At 38.2% G+C, this 22,114-nt stretch overlaps 1 protein-coding gene across 1 annotated transcript in view; it reads right to left on the minus strand.

The window, feature by feature from the left end:
• The window catches only part of LOC122806716 (lysophosphatidic acid receptor 6-like), a 115,692-nt gene that overhangs the window by 86,412 nt on the left and 7,166 nt on the right, over nucleotides 1–22,114 (minus strand). The gene's annotated exons all lie outside the window — the stretch shown is intronic.

Consider the following 22,114-nt stretch of genomic DNA (forward strand, 5'->3'; position numbering starts at 1 on the left):
CTACAGATGAAACTGTTTCTACCACTGTTTATTCTTTATCTCTGCATTTTGCATAACTGTACACCAACTTCATTACCTTACTGCCCAAACCCTGCTTCTACATTTTTACTTTCACTGACTTATTCTATCACCTCTCCCACCCAAATCCCAGGGTACCTTTACCACACTCGAATTCTTTACTTCCCTACTTTTCTCTCTCTAGCCTCATTACATACTTCCACATTCTTACCCTCTGACATACTTGCTTACATTTCCTGCTCCACACATTGTCTTCCTCAACAGCTCTCTCTCTTGTATCTACCCGCTCCGTTCGCCCTGCGGGCTCACTCCACTCCCCTACCCTGCCCCCAATTCCCACCCGCCCCCAGTGGTCCTACCTTTATACCACTAGTAGACACACCCTATCCTTTCCATACCAATCAGACACCCAATATCACAAACCAACCCAAATCTCTCCTTGAACACCACACCCACTAATTATCTAAACCTCCTCCCCTATCTACTCTCTTTTACAACTACTTTTCAACATACCTCAAACTACATCTTAACTCTTTCCTAACCTCTATTCACACAAAAATGGGTATATCAATCACCCCTCCACACCTTAAACAGCTCTTCAGCTTATCACTTATATCTTCTCTTATAATTACTTACATCCTAACCTCTTATGAATACCCATTGAACTCTTCTTATTCATTCCCCTCTAAGTACACCAGTACATATATATCACCTCTCTCTCTCTCTTTCCCTCTCCAACCTTACCACACAACCCAACTATCTACATGCCAAATACCATAAAATAGCTCACTTCAAGTTAAGTAAACCTAAACCCAGGAAAATATCTGACATCTTTTACTTACTCCATCAATCAAAATACCTTAAACTCCTCCACCTTTTGTTAGATGGAGACATTCATCCTAATCCAGGCCCACAACATAATAAAACAAAAACACACAAAGTACTAGATAAAACTACATCTCTCTCACTTTACATACCCAACAATTCTCTCTCTATTGCCCATCTCAATATACGAAGTATTTGTAACAAAATTAGTCAAATCCATGCCCTCCTTGAAACCCATCAATTTGATATGTTATGCTTAACTGAAACATGGCTAAAGCCATCAATCAAAGACAATGAAATTAGCCCACCTGGTTATAATATCATTAGACATGATCGCTACCAAAAAAGGGGGAGGAGTAGCAATTCTCTACAAAACACAACTCCAAATTAGTACTTTAAATCTGACTTTTAACCTTGACAATAATGCTGAAATAATTAGCTCCAAACTCCAAGTCAATACTACTAAAGCCATAAATATCATATGTGCATATCTCCCTCCTGGAAACAATATCAACACTCTCGAACATATCCTCAATTTTCTCTCTACCAACCTCCCTCAAGAAACACTAGTCTTAGGCGATTTTAACATCAATTGGTACTCCTGTAACAGTACTAACCCACCTCCCATATAAACCTATATGGCTTTAAACAACTCATTAGTAGTCCTACAAGAACTAATAAAACCAACAATAAGGAAACCATCTTAGACTGGATTCTTACTAATACTCCCCAACAAACCTATCAATTAGGCACCCTTCCAGATGATCTAAGTGACCACTCACTAACTTATATCATTAGGCACAAATCAAACCTAGCCTTACCTACCACCTACAAAACACTACGATCAAAAAAAACAATTCAACTCTGATCAGTTTCTTGCTGAACTAAGACAATGTAATTGGTCCCAACTAAAATACCTTCCACTTAATGATGCTGTTGAATACTTTAATTCTACATTCCTATCCATACTAGATCACCATGCCCCAAGTCGCATTATTAGAACCAAAGCTAAAACAGCACCCTGGCTAACCAACAATACTAAGCAAAAAATCATTCTCAGAAATAAATCCTGGGATAAATGGCGTTCCACTAAGAACCTAACTGACCACCATAACTTCAGAGAGCTTAGAAATAGTACAAAAAAAGCCATCCTGGCAGATAAAAAGAACTATTACTTTCAACTACAACAAACCACCAAAAAAGAACCCAAAAAATTTTGGGCTAGTATTAATAATCTTCTATCCCCAGGCCAGTCATTCACACCAAATCCCCAGGACTCTAATCCAAACAATCCTACACAAATAGCTAATGACGTCAACTCTTTATTCACCAATACTATCCAAACTCTAGCAAATCACCTACCTCCTGACATCTCTAAATTACCCACACCTACTTTACACACTTCTCTTCCCCTTTACCTTCAACATGTATCTACCTCATTTATCTTATCCCTATTCCATAAACTTAAACCCACCACACCCTCTGCAGACAAACTTCCTGCAGAATTTCTGCAGATAGGAGCTAAAGCCATTGCCTATCCCATCTCAATCCTGATAAATAGATCTATAAAGGAAGGAATTTTCCCTTCCATTTGGAAGATATCTCACATCATCCCACTACACAAAGGGAGCAATTCTAATGACTTCTCTAATTTTTGTCCCATAGCATTGCTATCACCTATAGCCAAAATCATAGAAAAATGTATCCATAAACTCCTCCTTAACCATCTTCTCCATAACAACCTACTTGCTAACAGTCAACATGGATTTAGACCTTCTCACAGTACCACTACTGCATTACTCTCCTTTACTAACGCTATCAACCATAACCGTAACAACACTAATCTATCAACTTCTATCTTCATAGATCTTTCAAAAGCTTTTGACATGGTTAATCATAAACCCCTTCTGCATATACTAAAATCTCTTTCAATTCATCCTTCTTCCTTATCCTGGTTTACATCTTACCTAGAAAACCGTCGGCAGACAGTGCTTTGGAAAAGCTCATTATCTAATCTCCTTCCTATCTCTTTAGGTGTACCTCAAGGGTCTATCCTTGGCCCACTCCTATTTTCTATATTTATTAATGACCTCCAGTCAGCTATTCCAAACACTACTTGCATACAATATGCAGACGATTCCACTATAATCTGCACTGCTTCCTCTCAGACTGAACTCCTGTCACTTACCCAAAAAGCTTTTTCCACTGTTGAACACTGGTTCTCTGACCATTGCCTACTCCTCAACCCCAAGAAAACAAAGTTGCTATTGTTCTCACCTACCCACAAATCAACCTTTCCTAACTTCTCTATTACATGCTCTGATAACACTCTGATTTCTCCTGATGCTACTACAAAACTACTAGGAATAACTATTGACAACAATCTCAATTTATTTTGATTCTCATATAAACAACACAATAAGAGTAATAAACAAAAAGATTGGTTCCCTTTATAGAATCAAACCATTCCTTACACCTGAAGCTCGGACCACCTTAGCTAGTTCTCACCTTATCTCTACCCTTCTATATGCTTCCCCTATTTATACCAATCTCTAAAAATAACCTCAAGAAACTTGCTACATCTTACCATAATATTGCTTGATTTGCCACAGGATCCCTCTTCAGAACCCATCACTGTCATAACCTAAAACAACTAGGCTGGCTTGAACTTCCTAACAGGCTCATTTATCAACAGCTCTTAACTGCTCACAAAATTCTATATCAGCCTTCTAAAACGCCAATTCTCTCTAACCTCATTACGCCTTATAATAACTTGAAACACCTACGCTCTTCAAACAAACTACTGGTTAATATTACCATACCCAATAACTCTGTAGGTGACAGCCTTTTTTCTAACTCTGTTGGAAAAATGTGGAACAAACTGCCATCTGATATCTCATCTTTGTCTAGTCTTCCACTCTTTAAAAGACAGCTGAAAACACATCTCAATAAACACTGGCTTTGTTCCTGTAACAACCCAGATTAACCTTCCTTTTTCCTTTCCTCCTTAATTCCTCCTCACACAACATCCTATAGACATATGTAAAAAAAAAAAAAAAAATAATATTTTTAAAATATTTTAATTATTTTCTTTTTCACCTTTTTCCATATTATATACTTATATTTTTAGAATTTGTATAGCAAATATCTACTAAACTTTGTTTATGTAATTTCCTGCTATGACTATGCCTGTCTGCATGTATATCTCATGTTCTGACTCAATGTGTTAATAATTTTTACCTTGTATTGCCTGTTTCTGTGAATTACTTGTAATACTGTTGGAGCTTTTCTCCCCGGGCCTCCACTGAAAATGGACATATATCCAGCTGGACTAGCTCGGTCAACAAATGTAAAATAAAATAAAATAAAAATAAAATAAAAGTTAATTCTAGAGAGAAGAATACATTTCACAAAAGGGAGTCTTGTCTATCTGTCCCCTTATCTTCATGCATGCCTATCTTAAGAACTTCTCACTTCTTATTCAAGCTAATTTTAGCCTTCAATTTCCGCTTATCCCATTTATGTTTTGGTAAGCCCATTTCACACTGTCCTTCATGTGTTACTTTGTGCGCCACCATTCACATCATTCTACTACATGCGCCACCATTCACACCATTGTACTACATGCGCCACCATTCACACCATTGTACTACATGCGCCACCATTCACACCATTGTACTACATGCGCCACCAGTCACACCATTGTACTACATTTTCTAGATAGCAGAAGGAAAAAACAAGCCTATCTACCCTTCTCTTTCAACTGCCTTTTCATTCTAACTCCCCTCAATCACTACTATCCACTTTACACATTTTCCAATGTCCCATACACTTATGAATATCTCTAAGGATTCTCTCAACTCCTCTAATTCCATTAGTATATTCCATGAGTCCACAACCCTCTCTATGAAAAAAAACCCCCGTGAAGATACATCCCAGGACTTTATTTTCAGTTGCCACTGCCCTCTCATTCTTCTCCTGGTCTAGTCCAGGTGGGATTAACACCTTTGTTATGCTCTTTATTGCCATCAGTTCCACTTCCCCTAGCTGATACTTCAAACAAGGGTTTTGCAGCCAAAGTGCGCTGCTTTGCATTTGTTAATACTGAATCTTAACTGACCTTTTTGCTCACTTGTTTAGTCTTTCCAGATCCTTTGCTAGACCCTTTCCCCCATCTTCTACTGCTGCAACTGTCTTTGTGTCATCTCTTTTTCCTCAGGTATGTCTCATACAAACACACTGAAGAGTACTAAACCCAATACAGACCACTGTGGTACTCCAGTAATCACTTCCCTAATTTCTGACATTGTCCTTCTCACCTCAATGCTCTGTTTCCCATCATTCAACCGTGTAGCTGTCCAGCTCCTCTGCTTTGGTCATACCCCCAAACTGTCAAGTATTCATCTCAGGCCCCTGCACAGGACACACTCAGAGGCCTTTCTTTAGTCCAGGTAGGATAAATAAAACTGCATCAGGTTTAACTGGCAGCCCCTTCTGGCTATGAACCCATATTAGTTACTGTCCTAGAGATTGTTGTCCTCTACAGCAGCTACTAGCTTTCCTCTCAGAACGTTCTCCATTTTAAGCTAACAGTCTTGTAATTCCCTGGACTTGTTATACCTTCCCAAGCAAGGGTATCAAAATTGCTGCCTTCCAGTCTTCTGTTGAAATTCACTGTCAGGAGGTGCACAAACACATTGACCAGGTTACTGGGTACTCTGAGAGGTGACCCACCTGCTCCCACTATGTCCTGCCTCCAGCCTATCATGGCACTATACCCTTGTTTTCCTTTGTGAAGACTGAGGTAAAGTATTCATTCAGTACCTCTGCTTTTTCTCAGCCTTCTTTGATCTGCCTCCCATCTTTGCTCAGCCTGGCCAATTCTGTCCCTCCCTTCATTCTTTCTTTCTGCTCATACGTAAAAACGCCCTTGCATTCCTTCTTGATTCCTTCTGCTACTTCCTTTTAAGTTTAGTCTTTGATGCGCTTACTATCTTTACTGCTTTTCTGCTAGCCTTCTTGTACCATTCTGCATGTCCTGCACCTCCCCCCACCCTAACTTCCACCTCTGATAAGCCCTTCCTTTTGCTGTAATTACTATGTGTCTTTCACCACCACCCCCATTACCACCTCTGGTATGCCCTTTCTTTGGCCTCAGACCTTTGTCCTCAGCTCTGAGTACTACATTCCTGAACCACTGCTACAGCTTTACTCCCTCAGTTTGATCCCAGTTCCTAACTTATCCTTGACCACTTTCCACAGCAAGGATAATTTCATCCTTTTAAAATCACACACCCTTGTCTTTCATTTTTTTATTTTTACTTTCCGCCTCGCTACCCAAAACCAAATAGTGGTTTGAACAATGTTAACTAATGGTGCCCTAGCCTGGTTGTCTATGACCCCTCTGGACTAGTTAGGATAATGTCCAGAATTCTGTCCTTTCTAGTAGAGTCCTGCACCAGTTGAATCACCTCATTGTCCAAGACTTCAGTAAACTCTTACTCCCTCTTTTCTTTAGAGCTTGGAATCTCCCATCCTGCTCCTGGCAGATACAGATTCCCCCATGAATAATACTCTTTTCTTTAGAGCTTGGAATCTCCCATCCTGCTCCTGGCAGATACAGATTCCCCCATGAATAATACTCTTTTCTTTAGAGCTTGGAATCTCCCATCCTCCTCCTGGCAGATACAGATTCCCCCATGAATAATACTCTTTTCTTCATATCCTGACCGTTTAGCCTCGTCTCCATTTCTGTCATCCTCCTCTCTTACTATGTCTGGTGACACTGTGTCATTCCAACTCCCCTGCCTTCATCTTCCTTAAATCATTGCTTCCCAGAAGAATACACTTGTCGGGACAGTATATAGTTCCTGTGTACTCTACAACAGTATACCAATCTGAAAATGAAATTTCCCAGTACTCCAAAGACAAGTATACTTGTCATTGTTTTCAGAATATCAATTCTGAAGTTGTGGTCCAGATATGTACCTAAAACAAAAGCATCAAAGTAGTATTTTCCAAGCTGATGCGTGATCTGCTAAGCCTGCACAATGAAATAAGTGTGGAACACATAGGGCTGGAGTTAAGTGTTTGCAAAAAGTTATAAAAATATGACAAATTGTCCATCTTTAGATTAGTAACGGAAAAAAAGAGGTTCCACAGAGTCATAAATTAAACAAAGTATGGAAACTACTAACTTCCATTATCAAATGTGCCTGTTCAACTGTTAACTCACTTTTATCTCAAAGGCTGAAAGCAATAATAATACACTCTTTAATTACCTCATAAAATTAAAAGGGAAATGTGTGATTAATATTATTAATAAACAGTGAAGTGATCACCCAGCCACAGGACATAGAGAATGTACTTGTAGAAATTATTCTGCTTTTTTTGTCTGTACAATCTTTGTCTGTCCACATAGTAGATCCCCATCCTGCACTATGCATTGCTCTTATGTAGTGCCAGCCATAAATGGGAGACTATAAAAACATCAATTCTCAGTTATCTTCCACACACTCCTCTTACCCCACAACGATCAACCCAACTTTTGCCACCATAAATACTAGAAGCATAAGAAATAACACTACTGAACTAAATGCCTGGATTACCCAGCACAAGCCTGATATTCTCACTATAACTGAAACTTGGCTTAAACCTGTGATGGTGAACTGTGTGTCACAAATTTGGAAAATGCCTATTGTGGCTTTGCTGGCATGTCACCCCCCCCCCCCCCAGAACAAAAGAGAAACAATTCTTTACATATTCATTTATTTAAAAAATACAGTCCAATCATGTGTGCTGCTATGTACTATAAAAGTAAAAGAAAAATCAGTGACTTACAATAGGGAAAACAATATGCTAGCTGTTAATTGGGCTTAAAATAGTGCACCAAAAAAATTACCCTACTTTTTAATAGTAATTTTGAATTGAACTGAAAACATCTGGAACACATTGCATTTGATTTATCAGTGAATGACTTTTTTGTTGTTGAGTTTTAATAGATAAGTGCAAGGTCACATATTTCTTGTATTTTTGTTCATTCAGTTTCTTTGGTGAATTGGCTGTTGGTGAACGCTGGTGTGTCACCCAAAATGTTATGGCGTGTCATAAATTCACCATCACTGACTTAAACCCATCATAAATAACTACGAAATTACACCACCTAGCTATAATATATGTAATAATTGTATAAAGAGGAAAGGTGCTGGTATAGCTTTAATATTTCCTAACCACTACCACATTTCTGGGTGTGAGGGGGAAGAAAAGTAATTGGGAACATATTTTCTGGGAATATAATGAGTTGGCAGACTTTAAAGATTCCCTGCAGGCTACTCTGTTAGAGATACTGGGTGAGCAAATTGGTGTAACTAAGGAAATTATTTTTCTGATCTGTGATACAGAATCAGAATTGCCTATACATAGTAAGGCCTTGCTGAGTCTAATTATGGTGGCTGCCAAAAAAGCAATTACTAGAAAATGGAAATCAAAGTCTAAACCAGCTGTGCAACAAGTAGTGAATATAGTAACACAGATAAAACAACTGCAACTGGGATCTTTAGAAAAGGGTAGGATCAAACTGCATGGAAAAAATGGAAATTGTGGGAATAATACATGCAGAGGAGGAATGAGGTTTAAAAGAAACAGGATTTGAATGAGCTATGTAATGTTTGACTGACAATGACTGGGTAGATTATAAGTGATGTACAATGTTTGCAAATAAAATTATGTCAATATGGTTTGTGATTTATAATGTTTGCAACTAAAATTATGTCAAAATGGTTTGTTTACATTTATAGAAACGTATGATTGCTTGTGTCATATGTGATAATTTAATAAAGATGTTTCTTGTTTAAAATAAAAACAACTACCACATTTCCATCTACAACAAACCAATATCAAAATTCAATTCAGCAGAGCTTGTTATTACTTTCCTGAAAATAAACAAATACATACTACTGTCCTTTACATCCCTGCTGGAGACAAAACAGTTGCAATAAAAGATATCCTGCATTGGTTATTCATAACAGTTCCACAAGAAAAAATAAAAATATTACTAGGTGATGTCAATATCAGTTGGCTAGACATAAACTCTAACTCGCCAACATCTAACATGAATTTATATGGTTTCACACAACTAATTAACAGCCCCACACATTAAAGGAAGACAGCATATTCATTATTAGCCTTTTTAGGCTAGATCCTAGTATCAAATTCACCGCCACAGGTACAATGTCATACTCTGTCAGCAATCATCTCCCAATCAATACAACCAGACATCTCACACATCCACTTAAACAGCTTGTTTATAAAACAACAGGCAACTTGTCCAAATTTAACCCAGAAATATTAATTACTACTGTATTATCTATTAACTGGACCATCTTAAATGTCTTCCCCTTACATGATGTTGTTAATGAATTAAATACAACTTTCCTAAATAGCCTGGCACGTTCTAGAAGGAAAAGACTAAAAACGAATAATGCAATTTGGTGATCCAAAACGAGTAGAATGCTAAAGCAGGGTAGAGAAAAAGTGTGGGAACAATGACGATGATGTAAAACACCGCTATCTCTCGAAAACTTTAGAATGCGCCTCACCCATACGAAAAAGCAAATAAATGTAGAAAAAACTATAGTATAACAACTTTCAGAACAATAATAAACACAACCCTAAATAATTCTGGTCAGTCCTTAAAGAAATCTCACACCCTGGCCAAAAATTCAAGACTAACCCCTCTCCCAATAACTCACCACCAGAAACTACAATAGAATTAAACTCTTACTTCACAGATAGCATAGCATTCCTAACCAAGGATTCTCCAACATCTAATTCCAGCCTTGCCCAACAGTCACATCTCCACATTCATTTTCACCTTCAAACTTGTGCCCACATCCTATATAAAACTATTCTTCAGCAAAGTCAAACCATGCTTTACTTCAGCTGATGACCTTCTGAGTACCTTAAAACAGAAGCCAATAGAATTGCCTATCCTATCTCAATCCTTACAAGTAAATTAGTCCATGATTCCCATGTTCTCTTTCTCTGTAAAAAAAAAAAAAAAATCACACAGTATCTCTATAAAAAAGAGGAAACTCAACAGACATTACTAACTTTAGACCTACAGCAATATTATTCCCTCTTCAAAATAGTTGAAAATGTATTCAAAACAATTCCTAAATTAATTCCTGCAAGAACTCTTATTTCCCATACAACATGGCTTCTGTCCTTCCCACAGTACTAACACTGCAATTCTAAACTATATAGATAAATAAAGCTAGATATAACTGAAAACTAGTCTCCTCCTATTTTTAGACTTGTCTAAAGCCTTCGACAGAGTTTATCACAGCAAATATCTACTTCAAATGCCCGCACTAGGTCTGTCTCAAACCACTTTTTTATGGTTCAAAAGCTACCTATCCAATAAGTATCAGTCAGCAAACTGGCACTTCATCTTTGGTCCACACTTCTCACTCACTATCAATGTACCACAAGGCTCTACCCTTGGTCCCCTCCTCTTTAACATTCTAACACCCTGAACACATTCACACAACAGGCCTCCCTAATACAATACACAGATGTCTCTACACTCATTTGTACATCTGACAACCTAGCACATCTCAAAATAATTACTCAGAAAGCTTTAACAGCCACTAAAATATGTCTTTGTACTCACCCCCCCCCCAAAATTTCTTTTTTCCCCAAAATTCCACTCTCATGAAAAAAAAAAAAAACATTTAAAATCCTGTCTGTCTCTGTTAATAATACAACCTCTAAACACACTTCTCGCAGCAAATTATAAGGGATGATAGTGGATGATAATCTTAAAGTTGATCTGCATATACAAAATTGCATGAATAAGCTCAACAAAAAAACTAGGGATGCTTTACAGAGTCAAAAACTTTCTCACCAACACAGCTAAAACTACACTTTCTACTATTTACCTCCTCCTCCCCTCGGTACTTTATGGAGCACTTATCCTTACTAACATCTGGGCATCACAGAAATCAAAACTTGTACAATGTTATACAGTGACTACATTTGCAGTAAATACCCCTTTCAGAGCCCACTACTGTACAGTACTAAAAAGCCTAAATTGATTACAACTGCTCCATCGACTAACATATACATAGCTTCTTACCACCTACAAAATTATCCAGCATCTGTGTTTCTGTCCAGTGCTAAATACCATTCTACACAATTGTGTTCCCGCTTGGTCATTACGATCTAATGACAAAACATTCCTCTCTGTCCACAAACCCATGAAATCTGCTGGGCATGGTCTGTTGTTAAAGCCCAGAACTCCTTACCTGTATCCATTAGGTCAGTACCCTCCCTCCAGTCCTGTAAACCCATTTTGAAAGATTTTCTAGCCAAAATCTGGCTCTGTTATTGTTCAACCTCAGGATAAACTATATCCCTAAATATAAGTACTTACTTGTGCCTTACACCCTGCTTACTTTCCCTTCTTCATTTACTTCCTTACTTCAATTAATTTCTTTCCCCGACCCTCTTTCTAAATATGTCATAACCCTGTTTTTTTTTCTTCACTTCATATTAAAATTCCTGTTTGTATTATACCAGCTTACCTTTAATTTCTCTATAAACTGGCTAAAATTCCTCCAAATGTTAAACTATTGTCATATAAGTTGTATCTATTCTTATCTTGGACTTGGTTTTAACCAACATGAGTAACCGCTGCAGCACCCCTATAGTATCATCCTCCCCAGTAAGATCCGACCATAAAGCGGTCACTCCCAAAGTCAACATCTCCCCTGACCCCCCTCTAGCTAGGGTCAAACAAAAAAACTTCTCCAAAGCCGATTACAACCTCCTGAGGGATGGTATAAACAGCTTCACAGCCCCCTCCCCCTCTGTTGGAACTGGCACCAATGTCCAACTCTATACCAAAGTACTATACGAGCATTTATATATATAGGAATCAGGAATACCTGACAGGACAAAATCATCCTCCGCAAGGAAGAGTAGACCTGTCTTGACCACCACATTGCTTCCATTGTATGGAAAGCTTTCTACATGGCCCACCTCATAAGTAAGGGTATCTCATCCAGGGACAAGGAGGTCATAACATCCCTGTGTTCTTCCCTTATAAGGCCAATTATTGAGTACAATGCCCCCTTCAGTATGTAACTCGCAAAGCACATGCAGCAGCTGGAGAGACCACAGGGGTTTCTCACCAGAAGAATCCAGGCCCTCAAACATCTACCCTATACAGATAGGCTAAAAGCCCTGTCCCTCTACTCAGTTTCATACAGACTCCTCAGAGGTGACCTCTGTCTGGCATACAAAGCAATCTCAGCCCTGCTGCATATCCTCAAGTCAAGCTCAACTCGAGTAGCCCACAAGCGTGACCTCAACCTGGTCTGTGACATCAACAGGACTTGTTGGCAGGACAGATTTGTTTCCCAGAGACTCCCCCATCTTGTGGAATAGACTTCCTCTCCACATCGAGCTAAGTACCTCATTATCCCTTTTCAAGCACAACCTGGATAACTGGATGGGAAACAGAAACTACACCCCTGGGATTCCACCTGTGACCCTGCTGGACAGGGGCTTTGGGTGCTGACTTGTCTAAACATGGAATAAACTCTTGGCTTGACTTATAGAGGCCTCAGGGCTAACAACCTAGTAACTTCTTATGATCCTATATCCAATGTTTTCACATTATGTCCAGTTTGGTATAATTATGTAATGGGTAGACCCTCTGCATATTGTTCTTAAAATGTTTTTGCAATAATTTGGAGGTTTTCTTCATGGGTCTCCACTGGAAATAGACACCTACTTAGTCAGACTTTCCAGTGATCATATGACAATAAATAAATAAATGTTGTTGTGTCTTTCGGCTTATCCCAGTTAGGAGTCGCCACAGCGGAACTCCAGTCCGCTAATGTTTGGTAGTGGATTTTTACGTGCCGAGTTGCCGGCCCTGACACACAACCTTCAACGAAGGTATGCCCATTCATGCATGTCTCCACACAGAAGACGCTCTAGTTGAGAATCGAACAGGACAACGTCTTACTGTGAGACGACAATGCTACCGCAGCACCCCACCGCAGTACATTATATCATGAATAATAAATGGATTTTTGTTGCGATACAAACATAACAAGCTAGCAAAAAGACTGGCTCATGTGAGTGTAGGGTTCATATCTGAAGCATCAAAATTATCAGAAAATAAAAAAGTGGAAGAAGAAAGTGACCAAGATGAAAATCTCATACTGATCGAAGTGCAAGGAATTTTTTTTTTTTACAGAGAGGAAAAAGAGATGGGGATTGCAATTATCTTCCACCAGAGGCTAGGAGATTTTCTGCTGTCCCCACAGTCCCACTTCTGATGGCCAGTAAGCATGGTGTTTGGCCCACAATGCTGAGCGGTAGTACAGGTGTGCATTCCCATACACCTGCAATTTTTGGCTAGAGCACCAGGCACTCTTGAATGGACTCAGAAATTTGAATCCATGTGTACATAAAGTACAGTTCTGGGCCTTTCCAAAAGTCTGTTTCTGCAACAGGATTAACAAATTACCTCCAGGTGAGTAAACTATTACCAGCTGCTTTTTTGTACCCCTCACTGGCAGGATTGCCAAGATTCAGGATCACAACTCAAACTGGACCAGATGAAACATCTTCAGGGCTTTTTTCCTTTGAACCCGTTTAATGTGGCAGAAAGATGACTGCATGAGTAACGTACACACACACACACACACACACACACACACACACACATATATATATATAGATAGAGAGAGAGAGAGAGTGAGAGAGAGAGAGAGGAGGAATTAAAAGCATACATGTCATCTTAGCAGAATAGCATAACAACAAAAAAGAATTAAAGTGATTTTTGTGTGCCAACAAGTTAGTTATCTAAAAGCAATACACAGTGATTTTTTTAATACCCATTCAAGTTATTTAGCTATAAGCAATGTAAAGTTAATCTTTGTATAACAAAATGGTTAGTCAGTGAACAGTTTCTGCAAACTAATGCTTCAGGTCATAAAAACATTAACACAAACTGAGATTTTGCTTGAAAACAAATGAGATAATAATTGTGGAATGCACCGGGGAATGATAAAATGATGCAATTGTCTGAGCAAGTATACAGTTACAGCACTGAAGTCTTGTGATACAAGTATGCATGCTTTTAACGTTGTTGAAGAAGGTGATCACTTAAAGTGAAAAAAAAAAAAGAAATTGAACGTATAGTAACTAATATCACTAACAAAATAAAGTGTCACTGCTGCTTATTATAATGGGTACTAAACTACATGGCTTATTGTACAGTTTACAGACCCCAAAAAAATAATTTAGGGAACTTGTGGAGGTTTTTCTAAATCTTTTAAGCCCAGAAGTATTACAGATTGCAGAACTTTTCAGGTTTCTTAAGACAAGTCAGTGAGGACCATATATGGTAGAACTGTGTACATTGGATGAACCCTGTTAACGTTGAAGCAGACTGCGTACAGAAAAGAGGAAGAACTTTTTTAAAAAGAGATGAAACTGAATACGCCAATGGCTGGATGTTTAAATGGGGGAATAACACAAACCCATCTAATTGTCATTTTCATCATACTAATCACACACCCCCCCCCCCCCCCCCCCAGAATGGAGCATAGAACTTTAAATCTCAGAACTGGCTACTTATAGTGGTGTGCCTACTGTTAATAAAATGCTAACTGTTTGAACAATTAACCCTAGTAGATCATCTAAGAATACGTCTAACTCTCAGTTCTGAAGACATTCTTTGCATTGTGGAATGAAAGCGCTTAACTTGTTGATTTAAACTATATGACACTAGCCTGGACCAGCATTCTTTTGCTCAATATGTCTGTCTCTCCCGCTTCTTCCTTCTACTTGGACTAAAATATTCTTTCTCACCTTAATAACAATCCTCCATTTCTTTTTTCTCTCTTTCAATCAAGTTCATTTCCAAATGCATTTCACAGCTCTTTAGATACTGCTGCTATTAATTAATGATATTCTGTTTAAATGTACATTTAATTGATTATTTGCCCACTTCTGTTCATTATTTGTATACCTCTATTTACTGTGTTCTTTATGTAATTATTTTTTTCTTCAGCTTTTCCCCCTGGAAAATGTTTCATAGTTCAGTACATAAAAATTACATGATGAAGCTTACAAACAAAGGGATTGTGTCTAGATCTGGGGATGTCATTTTCCCCTTTTACTCAGTTCTCATTAGGTCAATCACTTTGGCATGTATCTGTCCAGACACATGCAACAACTGGAATGCCACAGATGAACTTGGTAAAAGGATACAACCCCTACGTACTACTAATGTACAAAAGCTGCATGGGTCCCCTCAAATTATTTATGGCATACTGGTCAACCTCTTAGAGCAAAAAATCTGGACAAAGCCTAAAATGATGGGGGACAAATAGGGACAGATTTTAAATATTGCTCTTACAAACTTAGAAAGTTGATAGAATAATAGGTTTTGCATTAGGATGAATTTTCTGAAGGATGTGGAGTCTTAAACTCAAATGTCTGTTATTATTTAATGACTTCAGTTCTCACCTATTTGCCAGAAAGGTACAGATTTTAGGAGGGACACACCAAAAATATGAGGCCAAAATCTGGACATTCTGTGAAAATCTATACAGTTGAGAGGTAAATGATCCCAGTTATTCTCATTAAGGGTAATATATAATTATCATGGGATGGGTAAGGCCAATCTATAACAAAATGGGGTAGGTTATTTTGAACACAAAAAGGGAAACTGACTAGGCTTAAAATGGTGTGAAAGGGCAGCTAGCCTTGTACTTACCTATACACCTATGCTGCTATTAGTTAATAATACTCTGTTTAAATTTTGTATATTTGTTAATTACTTGTGTATCTACTTTTACTATACTCTTTATGTAATGTTGGAATTTTTCTGGAGCTTTTCTCCCTTGGATTCACCTGAAAATGAGTAGCTTTCTGCCTACTCAGACTATCCTGATAAACAAATGCAATAAATAAATTAACCAAATATATCTACACTTTTTTTCTACTTGTAAAACATTTATTGTTTAAGTATCCACAGGGCATACTTATAATAATAATATTAATATGAATAAGAACTTAGTAGACTGGCTATGAGCTATTAATTTCCTTGGTAATATGAATTTACTAGCTGAAATAAATTGGACTGATTATAGGAAATTTCTGAGTACATTTATTGTTGTTAATACAAGTGGTAGTTTACATGTATGTGTTTCTGCAGTTGGCCAGCTGCATTTATTCTCTGAGGAGCCGTTCTATACACTGCATGTGTCTGTCAACATGCTGGATTTTCTTCTGCACATGAAAGAAATGCGCAAGTGATCACAGATGCAAGGTGACAATCAGGATCATGCCCTGTAGGTATGGAACTAGGGGGTGTGGAAGATCTAGAGGGAAGATGTGCAAGCCACTCCAGTAACCATTTGAAATGTTGGGACATGACCCACAAGACTGAGTCCTGAAACATGGAGACTGAATGGTCAAAAGAATGGACTTGTATACATTGATTCCTAGATCTCAATTCTTGGAATATTCCCTTGTCTCTGGGGTATGGAGATCTCGTAGTTGATCCATATAAGTGGGGGGGGGCTTGCCCCCTACAAGGAGGGGGATCTCCCCTGCAGAAAGAAGTTTAAAGGAGAAGAGCAATTTTCGAGATTCACTCTTCTCCTGTGTTTTTGGACTTTTTTTCCAGTTTGTTGGCACTCACCATTTCGCTTGCCAATATTTCAGTAGGGAGCCAGCAACTCTATCCAAAAATATCCATGAGCATTATGAAGTAGTCAGGAAAGAAGTAACTCAATTCAGAAAATCTTAGTGATCAGCTGTTTTGGAGGAAGCTTGACCAGAATCAGAGCTATGTCTCCTGTATTAGATGCTCTTGTCTGTTCCTTTGATGAAGGCTATTACCAGATACTGTGCTTGCTTTACATTAATACACATCTCCTGAACTACAGTCTTCATTTAGGCAGTTGTGATTATAATATCCCACTGTTACATAAACCTTCACTTTTTATTCTTAATGAATACTATTTAGAGAGGACCTTCGAGCATCTGTGCAAGTTATTATCTTAACGGCATAATGACAATAAATATGGCAGTAACTATTTTAATTCGATATAGCAGACTATGGAGCATTGTGTTCCCCTAAAGAGAACAAATATATATAGCTGTTAAAATGGCAAAAGGGGGTAAATGTTTGTCATGAAGACTGTGAAATCTAACTCTAGTATGTTAGAAATATTCTGTAAACCTGCAAGGAGGAGAACATGCATACCATAACTAGAAAACTTTTGGAAGAATTGCTTACTAATCAAAAGACTGATTGTAACATTTATAAATGTTTAAAGGCTGAGTATCCTGAAGCCCCCTTTCAATCTCCTGAAAATACGTAAAGAGTTTTATTTTCAATTTAAGGTAGGAAGGCTGGATTCAATTACCTTGTTTTTACTACAGCAAAACAATTTGAAGAATACAGTAATTGCCATTGCTCGCATTAAAAACTCTACAGAGTTCATCAGTGTGGATAATTTTACAATACAAAATATACAGTTCTGAGAACAGTGTAGCACCCAACTACGCTAGAATGCCAGTCAAGGACCATTTAGGTAGGCAGCTGCATTTTACCACAAAATAAGAAAACTGATAGTTCATTTTTTGACAGGGTGATATACTGCTTGTAGGGATATATTTTTATAATCCTGGATTTAATGTGAAAGACTGCAGTGGATGACCCTAATTCAAGAGGAAGGGAATTCCAAAAGTTTGGGTACCCAGCAAAGCAATGTAAAGCAAATAACATGGAGACAAGTGAGAAGTGGTTTGATTCAGAAAATCTTAGGTTGCAGGTATTTGTTTTGAGCTTGAGATGAAGGCCTAAGGAAGAACAGTCATTGTATACAGAGAATATTGTAAATTTATAATAATGAGGTAATAATGCCTTTATGAGATGGGTACAAGTCTGGCATTGGCAATGGTTGTGCGATGATGTTTAAACCATGGTGAAAAGGCATAAATTTATTCAGCAGAACTTGAAGTCTGGTGCAATTAATAAAGGATCTAGTAATTTTGAGAATTAATCTATATTCTTACAATCTTGCTTCTGGAGTTAGAATTTAATGGGTTTAGAATGTCTGAACCACTTTGCATATATGCAGACTATGTTTTAGACACTATGTGACGACAAATGAAAAATCTTATTTAAGGGATACAGGACATTTCATACAACTTTTACAAGTCTTTATGTGGACACCTGAGTTATTGTTAGTTACTTTCCATACAATCCTCATGTACACATTTGTCTGTGTCAGGATGGACCATCTGCCATGGGGTAGGGGGTGGGGGAGTAATAAGTGGGGTTTCTTCTTTCACAAAGTGATTTTACTTATGGCACTTATGGGTAGTACAGAGGTATCAAACTCCTGTCAGGCTACATGAAAGTACTGGAGAGGGTGATTGATAAATGAGTATGTAGAGCAGTAGTAGACGGTAGGATGAGAGATGAACACTTGGATTCAGATCAGAATGCAACACAACCGACCTGATGTTTGCACTGAAACAGCTGAGAAGAAGCTAGAGATGAAGATAGAGCCCAACTGGGCATTCTTCGACTTGGAGAACGCATATGACAAAGTCCCAAAAAGCTGATTTAGGCAGTCCTACAATGGTTAGAAGTCCCAGAAACATTGTATTTATTTATTTTAATATTATTTATTTATTTTAATATTATTTATTTACTGTTTTGTTAACCTGGAAAGTCCAACTAAGTAACAAGCTCATTTTTAGGAAAGGCCTGGGGTTCAAAGCCCCACACATTACAATACAGAATTCTAGACTGAATACAAAGTAACAAGGATATGGTATAGGTTACAGACCATTTATACTGTGAATTATTAATAGTAATGGCTCAGTTACATATGTGCAGTAACAGTACATACAGTAGGATATGTACAGTAACAGTTTACAGATATGGATGTCTCAGCAAGATGTGAGTAGTACATGACAATACAGGATGACAGGTAGGATATTCCATTAAGTTTGATTTAGTGTGGTAAGTCAGAGTGAAGAAAATTGTTGATTACTGATTGGTAGAAATAGTGGAGGCTTTGTTCAAGTTCCCAATGACCCAAGAATAAACAGCGGTTGGACTCACAGAGGTGTTCCCAGTGGGAGTGGGTGTGCACCAGGGTTCAGTTCTGAACCCACTGCTATTCATGCTGGTGACTTGACTATATCAGCAAAAAGGTCAGAGGTGACAGATCAACAAAGCTGCACTATGCAGATGATGAAGCATTACAGGCAGACTGTGCAAGATCTTCAGCAAATGATTGGGGAATGGAATGCAAAGCTGAAGGCACATCAGATGAAACTGAGTACAGATGGCAACAAATGAGGGAAATCAGAAGAAGATGAGAACTGAGAAAAATGGGAAAATAGTGAAATGGGTTAACAGCTTCAAGTATCTGGGATGGATGGTTGAGAAGAAGGGAAGTCTGAATGGGGAGGTCAAAAATAGAATCAGAGGGGTTGCAGCCAACTGGCACAGAGTGTCAGGGTTAGTATGTGACAGAAGAATGCAAACGAAGCTGAACAAAATAAGGTGTACAAAACAATGGTGTGACCAGTACTATTGTATGAAACCTGGGTAACAGGAAAAACTGATTGATGATGATGATGATGGTGACTTGTTTTAAAATATAACACTTATCTGACATGATGAAGTTTTATTACTAAATTTGGGAACTGCTATAGGGCAGCTGTGGTCTTTACATATATATATATATATATATATATATATATATATATATATATATATATGTATTTTTTTTTTTTTTACAGTTATTAATAATGGTATCCTTTTTATTCCACCCCTTCTGAAAAATCCCATCTATATTATTTAAAAATAATATTTCCATAGACCAGTTTTATAAACATTGTATGCATCCTTTCTGCAGATTACTGTTCCACCTTCATTCCTCCCTACTTTGTCATTCTTGAACAACCAATAGTTAGGCACCTCAATGTCTCATGCTCTCTTATCATTGGTCCATGTTTCTGTGACACCAACAGTGCCCACTCCCTCATCCATCAATGCCTGCAGTTTCCTTATCTTCCTACCTAGACTTATTTCATTGTATTTGCATCAACACCAAGCCGTCCTCTGAGTCATCCTTTTATCTTCCTATACCATGTTCTGTGTCCCTCTCCTTTTTTCGATTGCCACTGTACCTACCCCTCTCTTCTGCAGTTCTGCAGCTGAGAAATACTCCCTTCCACCTCAGTTTAAAGGTACAGTTACTGAGATGAATTTTTCCAATCCATCCAAAGCTGCAACTAGCTCAACTGGCACCCTGGCCGGTCCCCAGACTGGCATCTCTTCAACCTCCAGTTGAGAAGGACAAAAAAAGAAGACTTCCAAAGCAGAATACAAAAATAAAAAAAAGGTCTTCCAAAGTTGGGGACAAAAAAAATCCACAGTGCTCAGGGCAGCTGTTCATTTCGTCATGTCCTAGTCATGGGACAGACTTCCTTACTGGGCTAAAAACCTGTCTCTGGCATAGAGCTGGTCTCTGTTGTATGTCTCTTCCCCCAAGCTGCTATCCTTTTTCTGTTTGTAATGTCTTCTTTCTGCAGATTTGCTATTCTTTTTTGTAAAAATAAATACAATTAAAAAAAAAAGCATAGTAAATCCACCGATTTAACAAACTCCTATAGTCTGTTTCTTTTTTTGAAACAGAATTCTGGAGTTTTGAACAGTGTTTTCTGGACTACCAATCAGTTTGATTTACCGGTAGACCAGAAAAAATGGATAGGTGTCAGCGCTATGCAGGCTCCACCCCTCTCTGCTCACTTCTCTTCTGTTCTGCTTGTGATGCAGACTCCACCCACTCCCTACTCACTTCCTTTCTGCTCTGCTTGTGATGCATGCTCCACCCCTCACTGCTCACTTCCCTTCTGCTCTGCTTGCAATGCTGGCCCTCCCTGCCCACTTTCCTTCTGCTTTCCCTCTGATACTAGCTCCCACACAGCCACCTACTGCTACCTTTCCCTTTCATCACTTGTCACTAATTGTGCAGCTGTCTTCCCACCTTCTCTTTAGTCTCTCTTCAATGGCTGCATGCCCACATTCTTTTTTCACTTTTCTCCATGCCACATTGCCACTTCATGTGCATCAGCTGGCTACACTCCTTTGACAAACACTGCCCTTGCCTTCTTGTCTTCCTTTGCTTGTTTCCACTTCATCCTGTTTCTTCCTTCGTCTTGAATATCTCCACTGCCGTGCTACTTGATCTTGCCTCATTACTCTCCACATGTGGTTCCCAAAATCTCCCTTGAAACTTTCCTTTTCTTCTGCTGAGCCCACATCCTCTGCCACCCCAAAGCTTTCCACATGTTGTGTATGTCACCTGTATCTCTCCCACTCTACTTAGCCATCTTATCCTGTTCCTTTAATGCTGTCTCCACCTCGGAGCCCTCATTTTCCCTTTTTCTATGTTAGTATTTCTATGTATTTGGAAACAAATAGAGTGAGAGGACCTTGTTGACTCAAATGTACCTCAGTGTGGCCTGCTAAGCAGATTTCATCAAGTCACAATGGATAATTAAAAATAGCAAACTGAGTATTTACACAATTTAACCTCCCATGGAAATGAAAACTAAATCACATTAAAACTCAAGTCAGAGGTAGAATCACAAACCTTTAAGAACCAGAAAATAATTTTATTATCTAAAACCATTCAAAAACCAGGAATGGACAGAAAATACACTGCTGGTGTGCTTTTTAAGTGCCTTCTGTCAGTGGTTGCCTTCTTTTGAGAAACTCCTCCCTGTTTTCAGATGTTGTGACTGTGGAGTTGGTAATACATAAAATGGGGGTGGGGGGGTTAGAACTTACACATGCAAACCACTTAACACTTTACATTTTCATCCTTTTGAGTTTTAGGAATTCATTTTTTTGGCATTTCTGATGATCTGGGTTTTATTGTACAGTGTTTTATACTAGAACTGAAGTTTAGAAATGGAAATGAAATAGTAAAACAAAAACAGATTTCTGTAAATACACAAGAGCAGGCAAATATCTGAAGCTCCCTATGCTTCAAATGCACAATACCATTATTTCTTCCTTAAATATTCATTTCGAAGATCAAAAACTAAAGGTAACAAAATACCAGTTCTTTATAAATTCAGAAAAAATAAATACTAGAGATTTATTATGATTAACTGCACATCATCTAATCAACATGAGATT

The sequence above is a fragment of the Protopterus annectens genome, chromosome 7.part0, assembly GCF_019279795.1.
Source record: "Protopterus annectens isolate FY-2018-M chromosome 7.part0, PAN1.0, whole genome shotgun sequence".
In the NCBI taxonomy this organism is placed as follows: domain Eukaryota; kingdom Metazoa; phylum Chordata; order Ceratodontiformes; family Protopteridae; genus Protopterus; species Protopterus annectens.